The sequence below is a fragment of the Mandrillus leucophaeus genome, unplaced genomic scaffold (assembly GCF_000951045.1).
Source record: "Mandrillus leucophaeus isolate KB7577 unplaced genomic scaffold, Mleu.le_1.0 Scaffold56, whole genome shotgun sequence".
Taxonomy (NCBI): Eukaryota; Metazoa; Chordata; class Mammalia; order Primates; family Cercopithecidae; genus Mandrillus; species Mandrillus leucophaeus.
Window position 1 is genome coordinate 887,828 of NW_012106030.1, and position 14,752 is coordinate 902,579.

At 36.7% G+C, this 14,752-nt stretch overlaps 1 long non-coding RNA gene across 1 annotated transcript in view; it reads right to left on the reverse strand.

Annotated features, from left to right (window-relative positions):
• The window catches only part of LOC105552478, a 106,279-nt gene that overhangs the window by 72,093 nt on the left and 19,434 nt on the right, over positions 1–14,752 (reverse strand). Inside the window, exon 4 of the long non-coding RNA XR_001008016.1 lies at positions 5,478–5,637. This is a non-coding gene — a long non-coding RNA (uncharacterized LOC105552478). The remainder of the gene's footprint in view (positions 1–5,477; positions 5,638–14,752) is intronic.

A 14,752-nucleotide genomic window follows, 5' to 3' on the forward strand; every position in this document is an offset into this window, starting at 1 on the left:
AGCTGTTGTCTCTTAAGAGGTGGTGAAAACTGCTGTGTGTATAAGCATGGTTCAGTTGGTTATATGAGTTTCTATTGAGGCTGCTTATTACATTTTTAAAATGCAATTTTAGCCACAAAAAATTGTTAGAAATTAAATTTTATTTCCTTCTGAACAGACCTTCTGTGAAATGTCTTTTACTAAATATCAGTTTTTTTGTCCCTGTCAGACAACTCCAGTTTATTCCTTGCTAAATTGGAGGAGTATAATTCCAGATTCACCTGTGGTGAGCTATTTGCCGATCACAGTAAATTTCACATGGCTTTGTTAATATCTAACCTCATCTTCAGGTAATTGAAGTCTTCTAAAGGTACATAACCATAGTGGTGCAAACATCCTTAAGTAAAATGGCCAGTGACAACCCATTTATTCACCCTTCATCGCCTTCTCAAAGAATTCCTGTTACAACAAGGTGTCATCATCCTAATCTCTCAGGACTAGATTAAGGATGGCTGCTTACCCTCTCATCTCTCATTCTCGTTAGTTTTATATTTTCTTACCTAGAACTTTCAAGCTACATTTTAAAATGCCCCAAGTTATTTTATTTCCATGCCTTTGGGGAAATTGCTTTGAGGTGACTCTGTCTTTATATTTTGATGACCAAATGTAAAGTCAGAGCAACAAGAGAAACCAGAATGGAATAGAGGAGCAATTAAATTAATATTGTAGGTGATGTATCTGAATGAATTGAAGTTGGCATAGTATTTAAATTTACTAAGGAGGGTATCATTTGAAAAATTAAGGACAAGAATTTTAATCTGGCAATGTCCCCTCAAAGTCTTACTTAAAACATATACTTACGCTTGCCTGTATGAAGTTACCTGTCTTTTCTCTCTCTCTCTCTCTCTCCTCTCTCTCATCAGCCCTCATGAGATCCTGCTTTAATTTATGTGACTAGCTTGCAAGTGTGAACTAAGAAAGGGCTGTTTCTAATATAGTAAATAAAAATAATATCAGAGTCACTTCAAACAATGTTTTTGAAATTTAAGTTCAGAACAGGTAGTTCAGACTTCACAAATACTTTTGGCTTCACACTTGCTTTCCTTCTCTACTATGTCTTCAGTGACATTGTGCAAAAGGGCAATTCCATTTCCATAGGTTACATTGACTTTGCAGAGCTGAAGAAAATAAAAAAAGAAAAGAATGAAAAGAAAAAAAAAAAACCTGAGAAGGCTTGGTTTGGGCCTAGGAACTAAATAAGCACAAGATAAAAATCACAGTGGAAGTGAGTGTCATTGAAATAAAGTGACTTGTTTTTATCACAAGGCTATTTTCAGTTAAGTCCACTCTAATTCTTATCTTTATTCATCCTACAAGTTATAGATAATGCATGGCCATATTAAAATTCTCTTCTTGGCCTGAATCTCCTATCTCCGATAGACAAGCTGGGTCCTTGACAGCTTGATTGTATGTGTGTTGATTTTTAAAAGACAACATGAAATCGTTAAAGTTGGAATTTCCTGATTATTTTAGACCAGGTTCTACATACTGCACTGATATTACTTAGCAATTTTAGAGAGCAACAGTAATTGCATTAAATGACTTAAAGTGATTAGTAGAAGCAGAAGGAATAGGTGATCTGGATTGTTTTTGAGAAAGCTCTTAATGAAGTATATTATGCATGTAGAAAAGTGTAAAAATCTCAAGTGCTCAGTTTGATGTATTTGAACAAAGTAAACACACCCCTTTAACTATCAGACTAAGAAATGGAACATTAACACCCAAGAAGCCCCATGCCCTGCCCAGTCACAATTCCCCAAAAAGTAATCACTCTCATGACTTCTAACAACATAGTTTAGCCAGTATTTGAAATTTACATAAATCGGATTATATAGTGTGTACTCTTCTATGTCTGTTTTTTTTCACTCAGTAGTGTGTGCAGCGATTATTCAAGTCATTCATGTGATAGCAATGCTATCAAGTCATTCATGTGATAGCAATTGCTGTATAGTATCTTATTGCAGGTATCAACAATAGATTAAATATCTATTAGTATTTGTGCTCTTACAAATAGTATTTTGGGAACACACGCATATGCATTTCTGTTGAACACAAACATTTAGGTAATAAACTATGCATATTATATATATCAATGGATACTGCCAAACTTTTGCAAACAGCTGTACCACTTTTCACACCCATTAGCAGTGTGTGAGGCTTCTAGTTGCCCTACATGCTTACAATCTCTTGCTATTGTCAGTCTTTGTTATTGTAGTCAATTTGGTTGTATCGTAGGAGTTTTATGTTTTAGTCAGAATTTCCTTGACAACTAATGAAGGTAGATTTTTTCATATTTTTATTGGCCATTTGGATGTGTTTCTTGGAGAAGTGCTTATTGAAATCCTTACCTCATTTTTCTACTGACATATCTTTTTGTTACTGATAGGTAAGAGTTTATGTATCCCTAATATAAGTCTTTTGTGTGTGTATATATGTGTGTGTGTGTGTGTGTATGCATTGCCAATGTCTTCTCCCTCTCTGTAACTTGCCTTACCACTCTCCTAATGGTGTGTTTTAATGAAACTGTTTTAATCTTAATCAAAGTTTTATTTATAATTAGTGCTTTTTGAGTCCTGTTTTAAAAAATCATTCTCTCCCCAAGTTTCATGAAAATATTATCTTTTCTTCTAGAGGTCCTAGGGTTTTACCTTTCACATTTGTATCTATGAGCCGCCTTAAATTATAATTTAAACTAATTCTTCCTCTACAAATATACATTTCAACTGACATCATTTATTGAAAATAAAATATTTTCCTTCACTGCATTGCAGTTACACTTTGTTATGCCCCAGGAGACTATATATTTGTGAGTCCATTTCTGGATTCTCTATTCTGTTGTATTGGTCTGTCATTGAACCAATACCTCATTGTCTTAATTATGAAACTTTGGAACAAATCTTGATATCTGACGGTCTGTCATTGAACCAACACCTCATTGTCTTAATTATGGAACTTTGGAACAAATCTTGATATCTGACGGTGTTAGTCCTTCAACGTTGTGTTTCCACAAGGTAGCCTGTCATATGCATATATATTTTTAAATAAGCCCGACAATCTTCACACCCCCACCCCACCATTGCAACAGCCCAACAACAGCAACAGCAGCAAAACCTGTTGGCATCTTGATAGGAATTGTAGTAACCATATATGTTACTTTGGAAATACCAGAAAACCTTGAAAAAATTGTGTCTCATGAATTTGGAGTGGACACTAGTTAACTCACTACACTGTTATTAATCATTCTACATGTGTTAGTTCACACCCTTTCTATGATTGGTTATAGGCAACTTAGCAACCCCTAGTATGTTAATTTTGAATATGATTACTGCTTATACCAGATCCTGTCACCATACCCATCTGACTGTAGGTTTTACAGAACTGCAAATGAAGTAACCCTCGTTTTGACACCATTAAGATATAAAATGGTCCTCTCTGGGGAGCAGGTAGTCGTCGGCAGCTGAAATCAGTAAGACGCTGTGGCCAGAACTGGGACATAGTTCATAAAATGTACACTTTACAATTCATCCCCTGACTCTGAGAATATTTTTAGAATTTAATTAAAAAATAAAATACTGAGTCATCAGTCTATAACATGGAATATGCTTCTATTTGCAAGTTTTTAAGTGTGTCTGAATACTGTTTTTAATTTTCAGTGCAGAGGTCTTGCATGTCTTTCTTAAGTATTTGATATTTTTTGAGCTATTGTAAATAGCATATATTATTTTTACATTTCAATTTTCTACATGTTTGTTTTATCTGATTTTTTTTCTGGATCTTAACACTGGTCTGCTATAAACTACACCAAGCTGAAAGCAGAAACAGAGACCTACTTAGATTGTAAATAACTATTATGTTAACAGAATTACCTTTGCACATATGAAAAAAGGATGTTGCTTTGCAGAAACACTAGTTATGTTTGATCTGTAGTGATCCTAAAGGTGATTATGAGAAAGAAAATTAGAAAGTAAGTTTTTGGTTTTGTTTTTTGCTCAGTTCTGATAATCTCTTTTACCGTGAGACTATGTAAGTGCATTCTCAGCAGAAATCACAGTAGAGGGTTAAGTGGACTAAATCGGATTTATACTGCCTATGAAGGTGCAATAAATGGGCACAAAACAACCCCAGCGTGCAAAACTCTTCAGTGTAAATGAGCCAAACTGCTAGTTATTTGTCAACGGCTCTATCATTATCCTGTGCGCATCCACCCCTAATAGGGCTGTCAGGTTCATATATGGCTTGTATGTTGTGAGTTGTTGTGTCTCTCCCGATAAATTCCTGTCAGTTGTGGATCTATCTGGTTAGGACATTAGAGCAAGGAAAAAACAGTGCAGTGATTGACAGTGATCAGAATGGGGTGATGGAATGTGGGATGTGGAGAGAAATGGAGGGAAGATAACAAAGAAGCATAAAGAATAAAAAATTGTATGCTATATGGTTGAATTCATCCATCTTGGAGCCTGATTGGTAAGCCTCACATTTAAAAAGTAAAAATCCTATTACTATTTTCTTCCTAGCAAATGCACATGGAAAATCAGTATAACACAACCAGTAAAATAAGTCTCAGCCCAGGGGACAACCCTTCTTTAAGTCCACAAAAAGTAAATTCAATATGTAAATACATTTTCCCATACTTTTATATATATTTCTAATAATAAAAGCAAATATGTGAGTTGTGTAATTCTCATCTGATGGGGGAACTGAGAATCAAGGAATTTAATGACTGATACCTTGAAAAACAGCTAAATTCAAGGACTTTTAAACCTTGCTTTAGAATTCTTTCTATAAAACCATACTGATACGTTAATTTTATTCCTTCTAGAAATACCTCTTGGCATCCTAAAATATAAATGTAATGATTCTTAGAGTATTTCTAAAATGCATCAAATTTCTACTCTTTTTTTTCACATTTTATGCATTTGTCCACTTTGAATATTTCATCAATATTTTCATTAGAATCCCCTTTGGGTAGTTACCTTCCTAGGTCCAACATTGTGATTCTTGCTTTATCTCAGGTAGAATTATCTGGAACAAAGAAGCAGCAACCCAACAGTTTGGAGGGCATAATGTGGCTCTTTTTTGACAATTGATCATAATTAGTGGTATAAGCAACCACTTATGTGGTTAGTTAGTGGTTAGTTCGATACAAAGCAACTTCTAAAATGTCAAAAAGAAAATATCAAAACAGAATCAAAGTGAACAAAAGCACAGCCATAATTGACATCCATGCCCTGTATTCCTGAAGCATTGGAAACGTAACTGAAAAGCTAAAACCCTGTTCACACCAACCCTAAATTTTGTTTTCTCTCTCTTACTGTTTTCATTTATTTAGTTTTGGGTTTTTTTTTCTTTCTAAAATTGAATTAACCAATATTTGCTGGCCCACCAGCCATAGAAAAGCTAGGTTGGGGAGCAATATAACAAAAGGAGAAAAAACATACCAAGTGATGAGTCTGGAGATGTGATTTTTCAGTTCCTGCCTATATCTTATAGTCGTGTGACCTCGATCACCTCTCAGGACCAGGCACTTGCTCAGAGAGTGTTTGGGCTTGGTGTCACCTAGCGTCCTCGTTAGCTCAAAGATCACCCTGAGCTCTTGACCTAGTGGGGAGAGGAGAGATAGAAGCATGATGACTTTAAAAGAGCCTCCAATGGAATGCCTCATTTGGACTTATTTTCCCATTACCAAAGGCTGGCAATGAGGTTTAAAGGCTACATACATGTAAACTGATTTGGGAACAAAAAGATTTTGAATGTTTATATTAAACTGTTTGAACTATCATGAGGGATATTAAAATGTCTGTGACACAGTTCGTGTCATAGAGGAGATTTTTCTTTCAATGGAGAAGACATTCTATACAAATACATAATAATGTTGGAAAAAAATCTGAATAAGCCTAAATGGAGTGCTAAAATTACAAAAGTATAAGCATTAGATGCTATAGAAATTCAGATACGCAAGACACATCTGGAGGAGCACTGAAGATGATCTTGAAGGAGGGGCTTGGGGAGTGGACAGATTTGGATAAGCAGATGTATATAAGGAGGTGCCCATTTTTGATGAGAACAACATAATCAACTGAATACATAGAAATGCAAGAGGAGATATCTTCCAGGAATAGTGAGAAGAAAGTCATCTTGGATCAGAGGACTGTTGGGAGGTAGGATTGGAGGAGGCAGGGAGTATCCATATTTTATAGATGATGTTCAGGTTGAAGAAGCTGGACTTTGATAGTTCATGAGGAGCTAGCAAAGGGAAGGGATTGCAGAGGGAAATTTAATCTTTCAGAAAGATAAAACAAAGGCCAACTGGAAGAATTGATTAAATGAGAGAAGACATTAGTGGCAAGGAGTCAAGTTGGATATCTATGCAACTGCCAGGTAAAGATGAAAACCTAAAGCATTAGAAATGCAAAAAATCACCGGGCACGGTGGCTCATGCCTGTAATCCCAGTACTTTGGGAGGCTGAGGCAGGAGGATCACTTGAGTCCAGAGTTCGAGACTGATCTGACCAACATGGTGAAACCCCGTCTCTAACAAAGAATACAAAAATTAGCCAGGTGTGATGGCAAGCGCCTGTAGTCCCAGCTGCTCAGGAGGCTGAGGTACAAGAATCACTTGAAGCTGGGAGGCGAAGGTTGCAGTGAGCCCGGATTACACCACTGCACTCCAGCCTGGGCAACAGTGAGGTCTGTCAAAAAAAAAGAGGGGGGTGCGGGGGGGAATCCAATGTTGTCCAACATTGGAGGAACTTCCTCAATAATTCTCTTTTCTCCTTTCCCTTCCTGATCTGAATAAACCTCTAGACAAAATTGTATTTTCACTCATCAAGCCTAAGAAAGCGTCCTAGTCCCTACTGGTGGTCTTTGGTTGGATGATATAGAATTGATTTTGTAGTTTGCTTCATGGAGGCCACTGGGAAATTTGTTCGTTGGAATGACCTTTTGTGTTCACCCGATTATTGAGACATGACCGAATCCCCATCCTTAGTTCAAAAAGAAAACAAATCCTCTTCATTACTTTGCTGGCTCCCCTCCCTTCTTGATCTTAGCCAACTTTTTTCCAGGGTCTCCTATCTGCTCTCCTCCCATGACGATATTCTTGGATATTTTGTTCCCTTGGAGTCAAAAGACACACTCTTTATGTGGTGAAAAAGAGTATGTCTCATCAAAGTCACTCCGGACTAGCTGTCTATAGCCCAGTGATAATAATTCCACTATCTAAAGGAAAAATGTAATTTTACCACAAACACTCCCATGATGATTCAGTCCTAACTCTTGCCAGAGAGAAGGCTACGCCATTTTTTTTTCTATCCCCAGCACACAGGCTGCTGTGAAGAAGCATCTGCTGTCTAATTCTTTTCTATATTAGGATAAAATGCTTTTTGGCTTGCTGATTTCAGGCCCTTAGGAAAAGAGAAAACAAAGTTTCTCATAAAGTCTTCATTGCACAACAAGTTGGTCTGTGTTCTGGGAACCCCAGGCATGGACTTGTGGACCGAGCCACAAGAGCCATAGCTCAGAGATAATCGGGTCAGGAGCTGGATGTGATGTGCTTGCTCTGGGGGTATAGATGGTGTCTATGTAGCTATAATTCTTCCACTGTGGCTGCCTTAATGCCCAGATCATTTTAACTGGCTTCTTATCACATTTGGGAGGACCAGCATACTTTTCCTAAAAACTAACCAGATAGAGAGTTTGGTTTTCTACAGCTCCAACAGAATGAGGCACAGGAATAAAAATCCGCATTCACAGATGAATGTGTCCTTGAGAACGTATCTGGAGAGCACCTGAGGAAAATGCATTAGAGTGCTATTTTCCTACCAGTTCCTTCTGAGCCTCCTCCCCGCAGGGCTGCTTTTGATTAAGACAAGGGCACGCTGTTCCCATGAAGACTCCCGAGCCAGGGCAGGGGCAGGAGCCAAGGGAGGTGGGGCTACTGAAGGAAGCATCACCTGTTGAAGGCTGTTGGCCTATCTCATGAGAAGGCTAGATGGGAAAGTCTAGGACACACACCTTGTATTTGCTCTCTCCTCTCAAACTCCAGCTTTCTGTGTACCAGTGAGCTGGCTCACATTGCAAGTACTGGCCATCTGCACAGCATCCCTGGACACATTCAGAAGTAAACTGGGAGGCCCAAGCTCTCTGCTGGGAAACAATCACATCCACAGGGCTGTGTGCTGTGTTTGTGTTGGTAATATAATAATAATCATTATTATTGCTGTTATTGTTATGATTTTCCAAACTGGCTCATTTTAATGTATTTTCTATGACCCTCACCCTCATGGATATAGAGAGATAGTTATTGAACATGCCTTAAACTAGCACATCTCATATGTCTTACTACTTGCAATTATTATTTCAGGACCATAAAGAATGCAGCTTCCTTTTCTGTCCAGCAAGATATATTTCAAAGCCAAAGAGTGCCATATCACAGTTTAAAGGACTAATGGTTTTAAAAAGTCAAGGTGATGAAGGAGGAAGAGTATTTACTAAGTCATAAACATTTGCTTCTTCACAAAGCCCAGATTTTAGGCCTCTAGACATAACATACCTGTTCTCAGAGTTTTAACAATGCAGCTCTCAAAAGACTCCCCTTTGGTTGTAGGCGATTCACAGATTTTTAGCTTCTTACTCTCTGGTTAGGGTTGATGTGCCAGGGAACTGTTTTTATTAGGTTTCAACGCATCTGCGGTGCTTAAATAAGAGACTGAAACAGGCACTTGTTCCATGCTGTAGGGTGATAAGTTGCATTAATTTTTATTTTAGGCTGTCTCCAAACATGGCTTTTATAGACTAATAAAAAAGCAATTTTTATAAGTTCACAAAAAACAATGAACACAATCGAGCATAAATATCTTACAACCAGGGCCAGAGGAAAATTATGAACTAAAAAATCTGCTGAAAGAGGCACAAAAAGCACAATTCCTAGATGCTGCATTCTCAAGGTAAATTAAACGCTCACCTATATGAAAAAGTGTGTAAATATAACTTTCCACTAGTGTTTCTTCCCTGTTCTTACCCTGCTGTAGTCTGGAACTCTATCTCCCTACTCTTCACTAATTTATACCCATCATACTCTTTAAGATCAACCTCAAATATTCAGCTCTTTTGGAGGTAATATTATCCATTAATGCCAGTCTTCTTTGGCATCCCTGTAACACTTACTTTTTAATATTTTGCTTTATATCAATCCTTAAAGTATTTGTTTTTCAAAACTTAACTAGATTGTAAACTTTTTCAAAAATATGGAATTTGTTTTCTTTCTGTGAAAAGAATTCTGCAATAGCATCTAAGACCAATGGTTGATATCTGCTAACTACTTATTGTTACTATTATTTATATGATGCAAAGGCTATAACCCAGTTAAGTTAACCTCCCAATTCTCCCCCACCGTAATAATCCTAAGATTCTTATCTAGGAATCTCATAAAATAAAAAGAATATAAATTCAAGGATTCTATCTTTTCTTTCAATGGATCTTCTTAATAATACAGGCCTAGAGCAATTAAAAGTATCTTGGATTTAAAGAAAATGTAACCTGTCCACAATCGTTGACCACAAATTCTAGTACTTGCATGTGTTTTAGCAAAATTCATATGGAACATTAATGCCAGAGCATGAACCAGGACAGCCTTAATTTGTTTAGGACTCTACCTGATTTTTTTTTAAACCTCTGAGTCTAGATTCACAGTTGCATTTTTCTATTTTGCTTTCAATGACTGCAGAAAATCATCACTTAGTTGAAAATTTCACATTTCCATATACGTGGTTGTTCAGAATATTCTTGGAAAAATTAGGAAATGTTTCAGTAAAATTACTCTATTGTCATATCCCTGGAAGGATATTTTATATGGACAGTATCTATCAGGCAATAAAAAATTTAAAGTATATTTTGAATAGCTACCTTACCAAAGCTATAACAAAGGTTTTAAAATAGTGGTAGTACTATATTACTATACAATTTAAAATGCATATTTGAAATATACTATCTCAATTAATATTTAATGTACATACCAAAATAATTTTCTCAAAAGCTAAATAAAAAATTGTGACTTATTCAAACCTTTTGTTTACTTACTGCCAAATGTCTAAATATTTGAAAACTTCCAGGTGACTGACAGCAGTTTTGACTTTTGATTCTGCCAGTCTTAGATCACATGATTACCCTTTCAGTTTAGAACGTAAATCATTGCTTTTACTACTTCTGTAAATTTCATGTTCCAGCCACACTATTAGCCTGACATAAAATTGTTTATTGCTTTGATTCTCCATGCAAAAAAGGCAAATAAACAAAATATCCAGGAACCTTAATACACAACCTGTTACCTTACATAAAGCATCTTGCCTTTCTTAGTCCTGTAAGTCAGTTAAGGCTTCCTAAGGTAGCGCTCAGTGTTAAGGTGTTCATTGTTTTGTTTGCTTGTTAGAAAACTAAAAGGATTACCTAGAATTGAGGTGGGAATATAATATGGATAGGAAAAATCATAGTGTTTTTTTCTACTCACACACCCACTTAACACTTCTGTAACCAGGTGCCTGTGGAGTGTTTCCCACACACCAAGCAATTCTGCAGTGGACACCAGCTGGGTGTCTTCCAATTCAATTCAATACTGTCACAGCTACCTGGAGATTGCATCAGATCCCACAGGTTAAGGGCTCAGTCCCAAAAAAATTGCCCAAACTTGAGATGCCAGTTGTATGCCCCAGGTTGTGACCTATGCTTCTGACCAACTGGCTATAAGTTGGAGTCTCCATGGTCCCCTCCTTTGAGTTCAATTAATTTGCTGTGGTGTGTCATAGAACTCAGAGAAACATTTTATGTTTACCAGGTTATTAATAAAGGATATAATAAAGAGTACAGATGAACAGTCAGATGAAGAGATACATAGGGCAAGGTCTTGAAGAGCCTTGAGTGGAGGATTTTCCATACCTGTTGAGTTGGAGTGTGAGCGCCTCCTGGCATGCAAATGTTTTCACTAACCAAGAAGTTATTTGAAATTAGTCATTTTGGGATTTTATGGAGGCATAATTACATAGATAAGATTGATTAAGTCATTGACATCAGTGATCAACTCAACCTTCAGCCCCTCTCCTCTCCTCAGAGGTCCAGGGATTTCGGGGCAGGAGCTGAAGGTTCCAATCTTCTAATCACATTGTTGGTTCCCTGGCAACCAGAAAACAAAAGATACTGCTCTCACCCAGGAAATTCCAAGGAATGCAGGAGCTCTGTGCCAGATGCTCCTATCACTCAGAAAATTACAAAGGTCTTAGGAGCTCTGTGTCAGGAACCTGGATCAAAGACCAAATATTAGAACAAAAAATTATCCTAGCACCCCTATACACCAGGGTTTTAGGAGCTCTGTATGTCAGGAATCTGGGGCAGAATCCACAAATATATTTCTTATTATATCACAATACCTCCAGGTCCTATTTGCTAGGAAACCCATTCTATATGGCACCTTCGTGGTGGGTATATTCTTTCCTGTGAACCCTGTAGTGGAAGTATGTGACAGGTGGGGGAATTGGAGGCTCATCTCTAATTTCTCTAGAGGAAGGATTGGGGTCTAGAACATTTGCTTGAAAGCTGGCTTTACCTAGCAAGAATATCATTTTACTTAATTTGTTATTATTTTGAGACACTTTGGAAAAATTTCTGGAGATGATAAGAATTGTCCACGTTAGTTAAAATGATGCTAGCAGCTGAAACTAACAAATTCAAAACTTAATGTCTTAACACAATAAAAATTTACTTCTTATTCATGTAACATAATGCATATTCCTGGTCAGATGGCTTTTCTCAAGTACCAGGTCAAGCTTTCGTCTTCTAAATACCTGCCTTAGAGGATATCAGTGATGGCTATGAGATTCTCTGAAGGCGGCAGCAGTCATGCAGAAGCTCTCCCTTGGAGAGCGTTTCCTCAACCATGCTGTACTATACTTCCTGATTCATAAGTTCATGTCTTCGTAGGGATCAGCAGCTACCAGGGATGACATTGAAAAGATAGGATTCATTGTGCACAGGAGTTTTATTTCAAACCTTCATACTTGAGCCTTCTCATTTCCTTTTTCTCCTGACTTGATATTGATTTTCTTCATGCCTGAATGAGTTTTTAATCCTGCCAAGGTGGAAGTTCATATTTGCAACTTTTATTTCTTATTTCAAAAGAAAATGAAAGCTAAAAATGTCTGATTAATTTTCAAAAACTAGAAAAGGTTAGTTCTTTCCCACCCCCATATAACACAAAAATGAATGTGCTAATTTAGCTGAAATGTTATGAAATATGTACTATTGGGTGGAAACCAAGTATGGAAATTCCATAAACATTTCCCACTGTGATATCTCCTCAGAGACACCTGCTCGCTTCCTACCAAACAGATTTCTATTCCAATAATAAAAATGTAAATACATTCAACATCAGTAAAAAGAAATTCACCTACCAATTTTGGGAAGCCTTAGCTCTCTAAGCAAGTTTTATGATCTTTTACAACATCACAGATGACTCCAGTCATGGATCAATACATTATACACATTTATATATGAAAATAATAGTAACTGCCTGGATTCTATCATTATCTTCAGCTACAAATTTCAGTCTACAATTACAATTTCATTATAGTTTTAAATGTTCTCCTCTAAACATTTTTAAGCAACTAACTAGCCTCATGAACACTACTGACTCTTAGTGAAATGATTAGTGGAAGGATAATTGCATGTCAGATGTTGTGTAACTTTTTGGGAGCCAGTTTCCCACAGCATTTTAAGTTCTTGGAATTCCATCGATGATGTTCTCACCCTATTCATGCTCAAAAATTCACTGGCAACACACATCTGTGTTTACCCTTTCAATCATGATAATGTCCACAATACTTTCATATTCCTAGAGGATTAAGTAATACCTCCAGAATCTTAGAAGACAAACATGACTTATGTTGGACTTGAAATCATTCTACCATCCATAATAGGAAGAGTCTAAAATTGGAAACCACTTACACACTAGAAGCAGAAGATTGTTATAACTGCCTATTTCTGGCTTAATAGCAAATTAATATAATGAAAAGATCTGTAACGTAATGACAGAAAATATATAACCCTGGATATGGATCCCTTTTCTTGCTCTTCATCTGCAATCCAGATCAATTCTGCTTAAATTGGATAATTTTTTCAACATATGAAATATGCTGTTGTTCATATCAGTACTTTGTTCACAGCAACAAATACACATGGAAGCAATCACAGAATGGAGGAAAGTCATCATTCTTTCCTTATATAGAGTTGAGAAAACTCTTGACTCATCATCACCCTTTCTAAAAGGGTCTTAGGAAAGAAATATAGGTACCATAAGGTCAATTTCCTACACCTCTGGGGTATAATCAGAATTAAAAAAACAGAAAACTCCTGAAACCAGATACGCTCAGTGCAGTTGCCACCACCCTTCTTCTCACTCTCTTGGCCAATATCATTAATTGATCACATTAGTCTTTCTCACTGGGGCCAGATTCAGGCACAGAATTTTGCTCAACGTATAGTGTTCTATCAACTACCAATTAACCACTGAGCTAAGTTGTAACTCAATATGAAAATCTATTTGTCATTCTTGACATAGACGATCCCCTGGGTAAGAATTAGAGAGAGAGAAAAGCCACACAGTCATGACCTTGGAAATCCTCTCTGTAGATTCAAGTGGTCCTACCTACAATAAAAACTGCTATTTACATTATAGCTGAGGCCATTTTCTTTTGATATGATTTTGTCTTGGGAGGCTTTGTGAAGCTTTTCTGGCAGGCATTATCTGTGATGACCATATGCAGGGTGTACAGAATAATAGAGAAAAAAGTTTAACTTTCATTATACCTAGAATACCCTTTTTCCTCTGTTGAAGTTTCAGCAGTGATTAAGCTGTAGCTATACAAGCTGTCAAATGCAGGAACTTCAGCCAGATAGACTGGGCCACCTACCATCATGGTGGGGTCCAAGAAGTACTTTCCAGGGGAAGCAGGTCAGGACCACTTTATTTCTTCTCAGTCTTTGAAAAGTAAAATCTCTGTTGGCCCATCACCATTTGGGCAACTGTTTCACTAAAAATTAATTCTGAATCGTAGACAAAACAACACATATTCTAAACCACATGGCCAGTAGTTTTTGTACCAATTGTCAATCTATCTTTTCTTTCTTTCTTTTATTTGCCCTCATTTCCTCACTGAGTTATTTTTAATTTTTAAAAATCACAGTGTGTTGTTTTTAGGCATCTTAAATCATTTGTGGAACAAGGGAAGACATAAATACATAAAAATGAATTAATACATAAATACATCAAAATTTTCTCTGCTAGTCTTCTTATACTACACAACCCACAAATCTACCGCTGAAGGCTAATTCCTTCTGAAAATTATTTGTTTTGATTTTGTTTCTATTAGCTAAGAGGATCTGTTTTCCAAATCATCCAAGAGAAGTATGTTAAAGGCATTAAAATATACCTAAGAACAATAACACAATACCACTGATATTGTAAATCTTATGGTGACATTTTATCCACTGCTGCAATGTCCTTTATTTGTACATTTAAGATATTATTGGGCTTTTTTTTTTCCACATGAGGAAGCTGGAGCTATTAAAGGTATTCCGTGGTTTAACCAACCTTTCAGGAAACATCAGAGGTACAAACAGCTATAAGAAGTTGGTTCGTGTCTCTAGGGGGTAATATTCCCCTGAAAGA